The 12,759-nt window shown below is 38.2% G+C and overlaps 1 protein-coding gene across 3 annotated transcripts in view; it reads right to left on the minus strand.

Moving 5' to 3' along the window:
- Positions 1 to 12,176, minus strand: part of FOXN1 (forkhead box N1) — a 41,641-nt gene extending 29,465 nt beyond the window's left edge. For 2 of the 3 annotated variants that reach the window (XM_083806703.1, XM_083806701.1), the window contains exon 1: positions 11,811 to 12,006. The gene's annotated coding sequence lies outside the window, so the exon portion shown is untranslated. Of the gene's footprint in view, positions 1 to 11,810; positions 12,007 to 12,060 lie in introns of those variants that run through there. The other variant, XM_083806702.1, reaches the window with a different exon arrangement.
- Positions 12,177 to 12,759: the final 583 nt, after the last annotated feature.

Consider the following 12,759-nt stretch of genomic DNA (forward strand, 5'->3'; position numbering starts at 1 on the left):
CAGCATCCACCTAGCAACTAGTAACTAATTCAGCTAGCTCATAGAAGCACAGCTGATTTGGAGTGATGTATTCTGCTGACACCTATTCCTAGGCATGCATGAAAAATGCTGCGTATAAAGTAGTGAAGATGGAGGAAGAGGTAATGGAGAATAGGAATTATTTCTCCGGAGGGAACCCACCCCCCAGTCCTAGCAATAGCTTTCTGTCCACAGAACTTAAGCTTTGGCTTTATATATGCAGCAGTCAATACTGAGTAGCATGTTCAAGTATTTCAAACAGGTGTACTGGATCTTTTTCTGGAAAGGAATCATTATAAAGAGACATACCAGTACATTTATATTTCCATTTTTGCTGGTACAGTGAAACGTTAGAAACAATATAAAAGATCCTCTCATTATCCTAATAATAACAACAACAACAACAACAAAAAAGTAGAAAAAAAGTGTCCTCCACAAACTGAACTAATAAATATGATTTAAAATTTTTAAACTGATCCCTTTGGTAGAAATGAGGAATATATATATTTTAAGTCTCTTACATAATCCTTCTAAAGGGTAGAAATAGTGGGCACACGAATAAATACCATTTGATATATATGGTAACAATCAGTATGACTTTTGTTAAAGGAAATCATGCCTGACAAACTTAGTTTTAAGACCTCAGCAAACTTGGTTTAGGGAACTTCAGCTGTGATAATACTCTTAGGTTACCAAAAAAAAGCTTTTGGCTAAATACTTCATCACAAGGTTTTAAGGGAACTAAACAGCCACTGATATCCCAGATATCTACCTGCAGAAGAGGTCTTTGCATGGATAAAGTAATCGGTTGAAAGATAGAAAATGAAAGTTGAGTGTTCAGCTTTCACAAGGAAGGAGGTGTGATTTTTGGAGGTCTGCTGAGACTGTTGTTTAATGTATTCACAGACAACCTGCAAAAAGAGATGGGCAGCACTAGGATAAATTTGCTGATGGTACTGTTATTCTGAATAGTTAAGGTGGAGATTAAGTGGGAGGAACAACAGAAAGACCTTATGAGATTCAATGATGGGACATTTAGCTTTATAGGAAAACCTAAAGAGAAGCACAAAAACATTGTTTGCCAAAAAGCGATCCTTTTTTAAGGAAAAAAAAATGCATTTAGCTGACTATTAAAACTCAAGAAAAAGTAGTTACAGATAGCCCCTTGAAAACATCAGCTCAATGCTAATAGGAGTCAAATGCTAACGATTGTTAGGGAAAAAGGAGACAGTTGTAGAGGACAGGTTGAGGAAAGGGCTGCAAAACTTTCACGTCAGGAATGTGCAAGCGGGCTTAGGCCTGGAAAAAATATGATTGGTGGTGGTGATGGTGAAAAAATGAGAGAGATGTATTAAATCATAGGTGCAAGCCCCTACCACAGGCCGCTGTAGATATATGTTAAAAAGTAATAATAACAATAATTGCATGTATTCAAGGGATGGTTGACAAGGGACAAGCTCACAGAAAGGAGACTCTTTGTGGCTTATTAAATATATGGACACTAGCTCCAGTTGCAAACTTTGCTCTGTTTCCATGCTTTTCTCCAGGCATTGAGTCATGTTCATTGCTGGAAACAGACCTAGGTAGGCCTTTGCTTTCACCCAGGATAGATGTTTTTCAGTATCAAGTGCACAGCATTGCACGCTATTTTAAACTCATAGAACCATGCATGTCACACATTTCAATGCCATGAACTCTCTGCAGTGTAAAAGGTGATGTATTTCAGAGAAGCACAGCTACCTACCAGCAGACGCAAACAATCTAGTTTAATATCTTCCCCAAAGTTAGGGAAAAGGGGGAGAGAATTTAGGCTGGAGAAATAAAAAGGCAAACACCTGACTATCCCCACCCCTTCCTTCCCTGACCCCCAGCTTACGAAGTCATTCACACCCTGGCATCAAGTTGAAAACTGAGTTTTGTAATTTAAAGCATCCCCTTTGGAATACCAGAAGGAGCAAAAGACAGCCTGCCAGACAGAAATATAAATGAGGGACAGTTCGGAGATTAAAGAACCTTATGGGGAAATATGGCCTGACATTGTTTTGCAAAATGAGTAACATACAAATATGCTAATCCTTCAAGAGGGAATAACTGCTGAGAACAACATGAAATGCAAGTGACTTGAAATTAGGAAGGCTAAAAGAGGGGAGGAGGGAGAAGGAAAAGCAAATCTAATATGGTGAACGAAACAAGAAATTGTGCGTGAAGGTGTTAAACTTCCTAGAAACGGTTATGACAATTGTTTGTAAGCTCTGGAAATATAGTTTCTTCTTTTAATGTGAGTACAAAAGAAGTTCATTTGAAAAAAAAAAAGATCTGAAAACAAGGAAAGTTATAAAACAATATGCACAACTAAAATCACCGCTATTTGAAGTTATGATAACAGCATAAGTGTCCCTAAAACTGTAAATATTGCCATATCTGACAGACTAAATTGCACCAAAGTTCATTCACCCACTTAACCTTCTCTCTGCCTCACTGTAAAGTAACCGGTGTTTGTTCTTGCACTTCACCCTCCCCACGTTCCAAGGACTCATTCCTCTGCTACACCCACCAGTTTTCCCAGTCCCTAATTTATTCCTAGAGTCTATTTCTCTTTCATAAGCACTTCTTCTTAACTGTTAAAAGCAAAAGTATCGAGAACAGCTGTTTGATTTTAAGTTGGTTTTCTTCATTTATGCTTTTTTTAACTCTTTTAGCGAAGTTCTTTAAGCTTTGTGTGTCCTCTAAAAGAAGAGCAAAACAGAGCTAAGTTTCTTTCCTCAGTTCTCTACATTCTTGCTTGTTTAAAAACACACTGTTCAAGCCAGCATGATTTGAATGCTTGATATGAAATTTTGACAAAACAATGTAATTTGTTCACCTAGGATAAACTTTTCAACCGGGGGCTATCTGACTTGTGAAAGGTGATGTGCTTTTATACTAATTTACATATATATTTGGCCATGATCTGATTGTGCACAGCAAAAAACACTCTGAAAATACACAAATTTGTGGCATGCATACCCTTCTTCGGGGGCTTAGGTTTATCTCTTCAGGGTTTATATTTCAAAAGTATTCTGTCAATAGCTTATCTAAGAAATGGAGGCTATGACAGTAGTCTCTTACATGCTGAAATATTTCAGCTTTTTAAGGAATATCTAAAGCAATAGAGGATGTCCTTCAGGAACTATGTTTGTATTCAAAATGTCATGTTTACTTCCGACTATTTGTTACAAATTGCTAATTCTGTTTGTGTCTGTCCTTCAGGGTATGCGAGTATCCTTTATTGATAACTGATGCTATACATATATTTTTATTTCTCTTTGTCCCAAACTGTGGCTAACTGAAATCTCTTACAGCACAGCATTTTCTTTGATAAATAAATAAATAAAATTTAGATGAAACAAGACATGGAAACTAGAAAGCTTGACGTTCACAGCTTTTGTAGGAGAAATTCAGTTATGTCACACAATGGGTAGCCCATTCTTCCCTACATCTCGCTTATAGGAACACCCCAGTAACTTTAAAAAATAGAAATTTCCTTACCACTAGACATAGCGTAATAGCACGCTTGGAATAAAGGAATGAAATTGTACAGAAAGAGCAAACATCCAAAAACTTGGTGTGCAGAAACTGTGTTTAGCAGTAAAAAGTCACTGTTTCTTTGAGGAAGCATCATTTAAGCAAATGTGTTGAATTACGTATACTTGATGCTGTTATCAAGCTATGAATGGAGATGACAACTAGAAACAAGAAAAAGGCTAAAATTAAACAAATCATAAATGTCCTGCATTTTCCCCCTGTATTTCTGTTGCATGTGACGCATATATCATCATAGCAGCTTAGGAAGCACAGAGACTCTGAGGCACTTGTGCTCTGTAACAGATCTTCTCTGTCCTCTCCTTAGTGTGAAAAATTAATGCCACTATTGAAGTGGAATCCTATGTTTTTGGGAGCAGCTAGATATCAAGAGGTTGGAACTATGCTCGTTTCTTCTCTTAAAATATTATATTTCAATGGTACATAAAAGATAATGAGCTGATCTAAGGGGATAACCACATTAAAGGAGGATGTAAAGCTAAACATACTACAAAAAAACATTGCTTTCTTATACATAAAAAATAATGCAAATTAAACTTTTTATAGGTGTTTGTTTCCAACGCTTAAAGCACAGTTGATAAAGAATATTCATTAGGTATGTTTTCATACTATTGCTAACTCTTTTCTCAGAATGGTAACTTCAGGAGGAAAAAAGATTTGAGATACTAAATTATATTTATATTTTATATTAAAAAAGAACCACAAATCTCTATTGACATTGATAGCAGCAACTGCTCAAAATTTTCCTGGCTTTTAAATACCTCTGTGTGTTACACAGTTCTTTACTCATTGTGATGTTTTAACTTTTTAGATGAACTAAGCAGATTTAAAATAAATTGATAATATAGTATTTTGGGGGACTATAAACAGTCATACAAGTACAGAACATAGAGGAGGTACAGACTGAATGGAAGGAAAAAAGTCAGGCAGGGAAAATAGGGTCCTGAGCAGAGAACATGCTGCTCGGAGACTGCTTAGATATTTATTCCCGAAGTAATTAATGTCATACAATTAAATAACGTGTTTTATTTTAGACTTTTTTTTGTTTGCTTTCCCATATTTAAACCCTCTGAAGTAATATTTCTTCCAACTGAGCCCAGAGCTTTGTGTTACGATAGCTATCGGTTATGAATGGTGGATCAAGTTTTAGAGTCAAGGAAAAGATTTGCGTTTGAGGTTAGTTTTATCTGAGGCTGTGTGAGACGAAGCCTGCACGAGCAGCTTTTGTCAACCGTAGTCATTTGTTGCTGGTGAAGGGGCCAGTCAGCACTGAAAGCAACCTCGTGCCTGGCTTTCTTTGTCACCTTGCCCCGTGGTGGCCGCAGCTTCCCACGGCAGATCCATGCTATGGTCAAAGACCATTTTTCTCCTATGAGGTGTTTCGTTTTCACAGCTGCTGTTTCCGATCTGTAGCAAGATCTGATTAGCAGAGATATTATTGGAAAGCTTCATGGAGGCACAGGGAAGCTGAGGTTGGAAAAGACCTCAGTTCATCGAGTCCCACTCCCCCTGCTCCAAGCAGGGTCAGCTGGGATGAAGTGGAGAGAAGAATATCAGCAGGAAAACAGATTAAAAAAATAAAAAGCACATGCCTAATTTCTTCCGACAGTGAAATCTAGGGCCTGTGTCTGTTACAAAAAACATTTGCTTGAACCTTAAATATCACTAATGAATGCGTCATCGAATCTGACTTGCTAAACTAGGGCAAAAGAATTCCTCATATGGGTTTACTTTATTTGCTTTTCTGTAAATCATTCCTTTCTTTCTCTCCTCTCAAGTTAAATATTGCCACTTATCACTTCTCTTACTGTAATTTTATATATCTTACATCTTGTGAGAAACTCAGTCCTGCTGAAATAGTGATTATACAGGAATCACAAATATATATATATATATTTTCATCAAGAATGTCTGGTTTTGCATTTGCAGTCATGAAATAAAGGTAAAACTTTGATTTTTGTAGTATCTAAAGTAGAAGCAAGTATGATAGATCCATCGTACACTTCTTAAGAATTACAGGATGGTAAGACTTGATTATCCACATCGTTAAATTCAAGGAGTTCACTGCTGGTACATCCAACCTTCAGATTCATCATGAGTTTATTTCCAATTTGCATATTTTCATTCTCTCTTAAATGTTTCTTTGCTATTCTTTCTTAAATCTTTTAGCTTGATAGCGTCTTTGTATGTGGGAAAATCTTCTATTCACCTGTACTCAAACTTTTTCTATTTTTGTTGATTTTTTTTTTAGATGACTTTTTCTATGGAGACTTAAAACGATAAGGAGCACCATTACTTTACGCCAAATATTGCAGTCCCCTTTGCAGTCCCTTTGAGTCACTCTACATATGCATAGGTAAACTTGGCTTGTTTTCCCTGTCGAAAACAGTCCCCTGTTGTATTTTTACAGGGTCAGGGAGGAAAAGAGAACAGTTGTGACTGAATTAAGCTGTCCCCTATTTGTTTTTTGGCTCTTGTCTGCTGAAAACTACTGCTAGGCAATGCTCGTCAAACTAGGCCGCAGAGTGCTCTCGCTGCGTGAGGCTGGACAGAAATCCAGGAAGCCATTACCAGGTTTCTAGTGAGTCTTAAACACTGAATGAAATTTTTGTGATGCAAAGAATTTTTCCACATGATTACAGACTGAACTGGAATCTACCTCTGGACAGTAAATTCCCATAGTCTTAAATAAGTAGCATTATCGCTCAGAAGACTATGCGCAGGCTACCCTGAACAGAGTACTTTGCATTAATGGCTAATCTTGAAAATATTAGTCCTAATATGTAACTTTTCCGTGCTTTAAAAGGTTCTTATAAAAGTGTTTGACCATGGTATTTCTTGCGTCTTAAGAAAGCAAAATTCAGATATCACAAAGTTGACCCCGAAACCCATACGGGAGCTCAGGTGTTCTCCAGACACTCTGCATTTCAAAGAAAAAAACAAACAGCCCCAAACCATTCCTGAGTGGAAAAGTAGGGCACACATTAATTAGTGACCTTAAAGCACAAGGGAAAACTAACGGGGCAATGCCAAGTCAGAGTATGAGAAATTTGGGAATATTAATGGTGTTTGCCTCTGATCTCATGCACTGAGGAATACATCTGTTCTCACCTCCCAGGGGACAAGGCTGAGGCTTTTTGACGTCTTCAAGTTCAGTGGACCTAATTAATTTCATTCTTGTGAATTTAGAGAATCGGCTGAAGTAATGACAGAGCTGCAAGTCTTTGAGAATTCACTGAGTATGAGTGCCATGTCAGAAGAGCGAAAGGAGGTACATACAGCACCTGTCTTGAAACTAGAAAGTATGAGAGGATTATAGCTAGCTGATTTAACTTCAATTCCCAGAGAAAGTATAAAATTAAGTAAAAAACAACAACAACAAAACTAAGGAAATAAAGACAAAAGTAAAAGCCATAAAAGCAATTGTCATACGAGTGTAGTTTGCCTGTATACTAGCCTTGCAGGAAGAAGCAGTGATGTACACATAATACAGCTTGACATTACTGAGGCTTTTATACCGTCTTCCATGATATTTTCAAAAGTGAACCAAGAAATGTTATTTTAGAGAAAACTCTAGTAGTGAGGAGGTAACGCTGTGTGGAAAAGAGCATTAAGAGTAGTTACTAACTGGTGTCAGAATGGAAGTGTGTTATGAGTGGATTTGTAAAGGAGTCGGACGCTACTTGGTGTTTTCACTAATGACTTCTGTGATCGACTAGAGAGGAACACTGATCCAGCCTGGAGACAGCATGAAGAGAGAAGGCTTTGCATGTGTATTTACGGGAGAGGAAGGAGACACGAAAAATGATCTGAAGCAAGTAAAATGCAGTTCAACAATAACTAAGTTCAACATCTAGGCAGGAAAAATAAACCTCACAGAAAGCGAATGAGAACAAGTGATTAGGTAGCAGTTCTGCATAGAAAGATACTGAGGTTTTAATGGGTCACAAGCTGAACCTAAATCAGCCATAACATGCTTTAATGTAGAAGGCTATAAAAGGCAGACATGCTTGCAGGTATGAGGTGCTTACAGAAGTGCATGCTGTGAGATTTAGGATGCTAGCTCCTCTTGGTGTTGGTAAAGCATCAGCTGAAGGTTGGTGTCCAATTTTGGTTACCCCATTTTAAAAGAATGGACTCCAATCTGGAGTCCGTAGGAGAGAGTGAAAATGGTCAGAACCTAGAAAATGTGTCCTATGAGGAACGATTCACAGAATTAAACTTGCTTAGTCTGGGAGGGAATTCATACTGAAGGACATTCCAGCTCTTTTCCCCCTCTGGTTTGCTATTATTCTTTTCTGCACTTGGGAGGACAGTGCCTAGCTGTTTAATTATTCCAGCTGGGAAAATAGTAAATTATTTCCTTCTATGAATTACTTACATTCCTGGGAGAACAGGTTCCTGTCTAATATTTCTGGCATCCTACCATTTGCCCACAGAGGGGAATGTTGCAGGGACCTGTCCTGGCAGGTCTGTTGAACCAGCAGTTAGGAGTTTGCAGGGCAGGGATACCTACCCATTCCAGGAGTAAAGTACGGGCTAGGTGTGGAAGTTGTAAGCTGACACTAGATGAGCTCCTTTGAGAGGCTCTAACAAACTGGTGAGGCAGCAGTACAGAGGGAAACAAATTGGGTTAAAATGACAGCATGTTTAGCTTCATTACATGACTGATGGAACCTCACCCTATATGCTTCATTCATTTCTGAGCACTTCACCAACAGAAAGATAATAATGCTCTGGATTGCAGTAGCCCTGTCTCATCCAAACATCTTAAAATGATTTTACATATATTAACTAAGCCTCAAAAGACACTGTTGAGATTTGTAAAGGCTCTACAGGGATCACTTTACTAACCGCATGTTTAGCAGCTCCCTTCAATACTTACACAACATTTAACAGGGCACAAAGAATGCAGGTTTTATTTGAAAATGTTGGGAAATTTAGGTAAACTACGTATGACAATCTTAGGCACTATTACCTCGTTGGTATAATGCAGAAGATAAGGTTGTTCTGTGGACAACCTGAAGGTCTTGCATTGCAAATAAAACAAATAGTAATATATTCTATACTATTTGCTTAGAGTATGTGGTTCTTGTGTCGATTTGAACGAAGAATAGTGTCAACTAGGCAAAGAATAATGACATATAGGTCCTTGGGAAGAGGCTGCTTGCAAGACAACATGGCATGCTGCATTGTAGCGAGGGGTCTGAGCTTTCTGGGCATTGTGAAGAAAACACTGCTAGTGTCTCATGTATGACCAGGGGACTGAGATGCACAAGAGGGGTGCAAAAATGGGCTCTGTTTTACAGGATGTAGCTGAATAAAAGAAAAAAACTAAATAATCTTCGGGCTTTAGTCTGTGGGGTGAGGAGCCAGTTAGTGATGCAGAAGAGCAGCAGGCTATGACTATGAGGGCATGACTTGAATTTATATTTAAAACATGGCAAAATGTTTCGTTTTCCCCTAATCTTATTAAAAGTGACAGGGTGTCTTTGATAAATAGAACTTGCCACAACAACTTAGGTTTTAGTCCTTAATGTGAGCAGCATCCTGTTGTCAGCGCCATGTTAGGGCATTGATTCAGCAGTGACTCAGAAGAAAGAGCAGCACCTCACAGCTCTGCTTCCTAGGGCAGGCAGAATGATGCCATTCTGTGGTGGTTTCTTTGTGTGCTCCTACCCGTGCTATTCCGACTTCTTTCAGCCTTGCATGGCTTTTGAGAATCGCCACCTTGCTTTCAAATTTTAACTGAATGGAGAATGGCCTCAGAAAGATGTGGCACTGGGCATACTCACAGATGTACTAGAGGAGGATTTTATTTGTACCTCTCACTTAATCTGCATTATCACCATAATTAATCTCTTTGTATTTCAAGCTAATGATTTTCCAGGTGCAGGAGAGCAGAGAGGTGTGTTTGACCCAAATCATACAGCTCAGCCTTTCTGAGTAACAATAGAGGACTTGGTCACAAACAGTAAATCCTATCTGCTTGGAAGTTACCTCCATTGGCCTTACTCTGATTTATAGGCACCGATCTACCAAATACTGTTTCACTTTTGCCACATCCAAACCAACATTTTTCTGTACTTTCTAATGGGCACAATCAGAAAGAGCCAGCTTCCAAAGTTTCTGCATGAGTGAGGAGTGAGCTGCTGGAGTATTTTGCATCTGTAATTGGTTTATAAACAGGACAGAGAAGTACATGTAAAAATTATACACACTCTGCAGTGCTTTGACTCCCTGCCTTCTAAAGGCTAAATACATGTTGTTGGTTTTGATTTTTTTTTTTTTGAATCTTTATGCCTTTTAAATTTTATTGCATAGATAACTGCAGAATGTCTGACTTCAAATCTAGCTGTGGTCACTGTGGGCTCTACTCAAAAGCTCTTTTTGTTTCTAGGGTGAGTCAATTAACAATATGTTTTGTAGGACTTGAAAATTTGTTTTAGATTTTTTTCAAGGCTGCATCACTGTCTCCCTGTCCTTGGTCATTTAACAGCCTATGAAACTAGGTTATGGGAGCAATTTTGTGATTGAAAGAAGTTCTGCATAACACCACTGCTTGTGTTAAATTTCTGCAGTTTGCAGCCAAAAAGTTCAGACTGTTGTTGTTGTGGTTAATGTTTAGTTTCCAGGAATCCTAAACAATTCTCTTTTTCTTTTTGCTTTTGCAAAATAGTTATTCTAAGATGACATAGCCCATTTTCATTTTTTGTTTCTTTCTATTTTTTAATTTTTTATTTTTATTTTTTTTCCTAATTATCGCCTTCTAAAACTGCATTTGAGCAGCAAGCTGTTCTGAAAAAGACAAAAGCTTTCTGTTTGGATCAGAAAGATGTCACTTCATGTAGATGTCCCTCTCCTTTGCTTTCCTCCTTCACACCAGTGCTTTGTAATAATGGCAAATGTCTTAAGGTGTCCCTGGCAGGTTCCTGTGTTACACCTACCATGGTGGTGTAGAGATATTTCCATTTACTCCCCAGAGTAGTCAACTGGCTGCCATCTCAGTAACTAACACGTGGCTCCAGTTTTATTATTAGGAACACAGCAAACTTTATATAAGTATCTGTGCTCATGTACAAGCTAGTACTTTCTCACACCATGCTTTAACATTTGGGGCAGAGTCTGGATGCTCAGATTGCCAAGACGTAGTCCCTTTTGTCATTTACATTAATACCACTTCTACCCATGTTCATCTCCCCTCACTTGGATGTAGGGTAAACAATGTGCTTGGCTGCATATATAACATAGGGCATCACCTGGCTGACAGCAAAGTACACAATCCTTCTTTACTCCTTAAGAAATATGCACACCAGATATTTAAATACTTTTTGTTCTTCTATGCTCATAATTATTTGTAAACAAAATATATACGTTTTCAGCCTAAAACTCATCCGGTTCAACCTAGCTCATATCAATATTCAAGTTAGAAACACGTGATTTAGATAAATCAAACTGAAACATTTATAGAATAAAGTCTAATTCCCTCAGATTTAGTCTGTAAATTTGCAGAAGGACTAAGGGTCAAGGTGAATGATGGCTAGTTGTTATTTATAGGTTTGATAATTATTATGTTTATAAAACGAACAGTTCCTTTCTTGCTGGAAATCTAACAGTCTGAAACTAATAAGTGAAAATAGAGCAATGTATTTCCTATGCACATAAAGAAATAAAAAACAGGTTTCCATTTGTTGTACTTAAGTTCAGACATCTTTGCAGTTAACACATCCCACCTTCTCTCTGGCTGTCACTTCAGTCACCTCTCAATGTAAGAGTAAGCTCAAAAAAAGTTTTCACCTACTACCACAAAACACACAAGGCAAAACTAGCATATTTAAAACACAGGCCATAGTAAAAGAAAGCTGAATTTCAAAATGTAGAGTTTTCCAGGTTTTTGATTCACCACTGGAAAAACATGAAATAAATCTGTTGTGAATTTATGAGGCATGAGACCTCAGACTTCTTTTACAAATACTTTTCTTGTTTTGTCTTTCTGTTATGTAGTTTCATTTTTTTTTCTATTTTCTTTTTTCTTTTTTTTCCAGGTAGTGGTAAACACTGTCAGCTTTCTTTGTAACTATGAAACAGACAGTGGCTTAGCTTAAGCTCCTATACACCCCATACAAGATGATCTATTTTTTTTTTCCTTTGGGAAATCGCCTACAGTCTTCACTTCTCCCAGTAAAAGACCAATGGATCTATGAGCTTACCTGGTGTTTTCCTGACTGCTTCTCTTGATACTCCTCACTCGCGGCTGATAAATACCTATGGGAGTTGCTGAGGAACGGGATGTAGGTGCTGACCTTCCCCTTCCCTCAGCCTGAAGTTCTTCAAAGTCAGCCTCGGGGACTTCACATTAAATAGATGAGCCAAGGCAAAAGAGTTCTGCTCCCCCTTCCGTTTGGCTTTCACGGCTGAATTCTAAAAAGCTATATGAAGTTGTCAGAGGTTTCCTCTTACCTTTTTACTGAAGCAAAACGGCGTGCTGCTGCTCCAGGACAGGATTAGGTCATTCAAACAGCCCTGCAGAGAGAGTGGAGGCTCAGCGGTACAGAGTCTCCAAAGGCTGGAAAGATCTGATCTTACATCAGGTGAGAGAAGGCAGCTGGCTAGGCAAGCCAATAATTATGATATCAGCTCTTGTTCGCCTCAGGCAATCCTGCATTTAATAAGAATACAAATATGACTAAGCTGCAGGTTTTTTTTTTTTTTCCTTGTTCTCTTGGTAATTCTTCAGAGGAGTTGGGCAGGTATTGAGCTCTAACTGTCTGGAAAGAGAATGCTCCCTCTCAACCTCTCTGTTTTAATTTTGATTTAAAATACCCATCTGTTACTGTGTTTTGCAAACCTATTATCCATCTGCGGTTATTAAAAACACTCTTTTCCTGGCATGGATTTTGCCATACTATCAGAAAGCATTCAGCTACCAGAAATAGGAATCTTTCTTAGGTTTGTTCAGCCTGAACTCTCATCGTGGAAAAGAATTGTGACTCCACCATAGAATGTCAAAACATGTTGTGCCACTCAAATGTAAGGTGAACACTACGAGACAAATACACTCAAGGTAATGTTCTTTCCCCCAAACTGCGTGCTTTAGCACAGTCGTAAAAATAGAACCAAGTTGGAGGTGTGTATGCATTTGTGTGGGCATGTGTGTAT

This window comes from Anser anser (genome assembly GCF_964211835.1).
Source record: "Anser anser genome assembly, chromosome: 20".
NCBI classification, from domain to species: Eukaryota; Metazoa; Chordata; class Aves; order Anseriformes; family Anatidae; genus Anser; species Anser anser.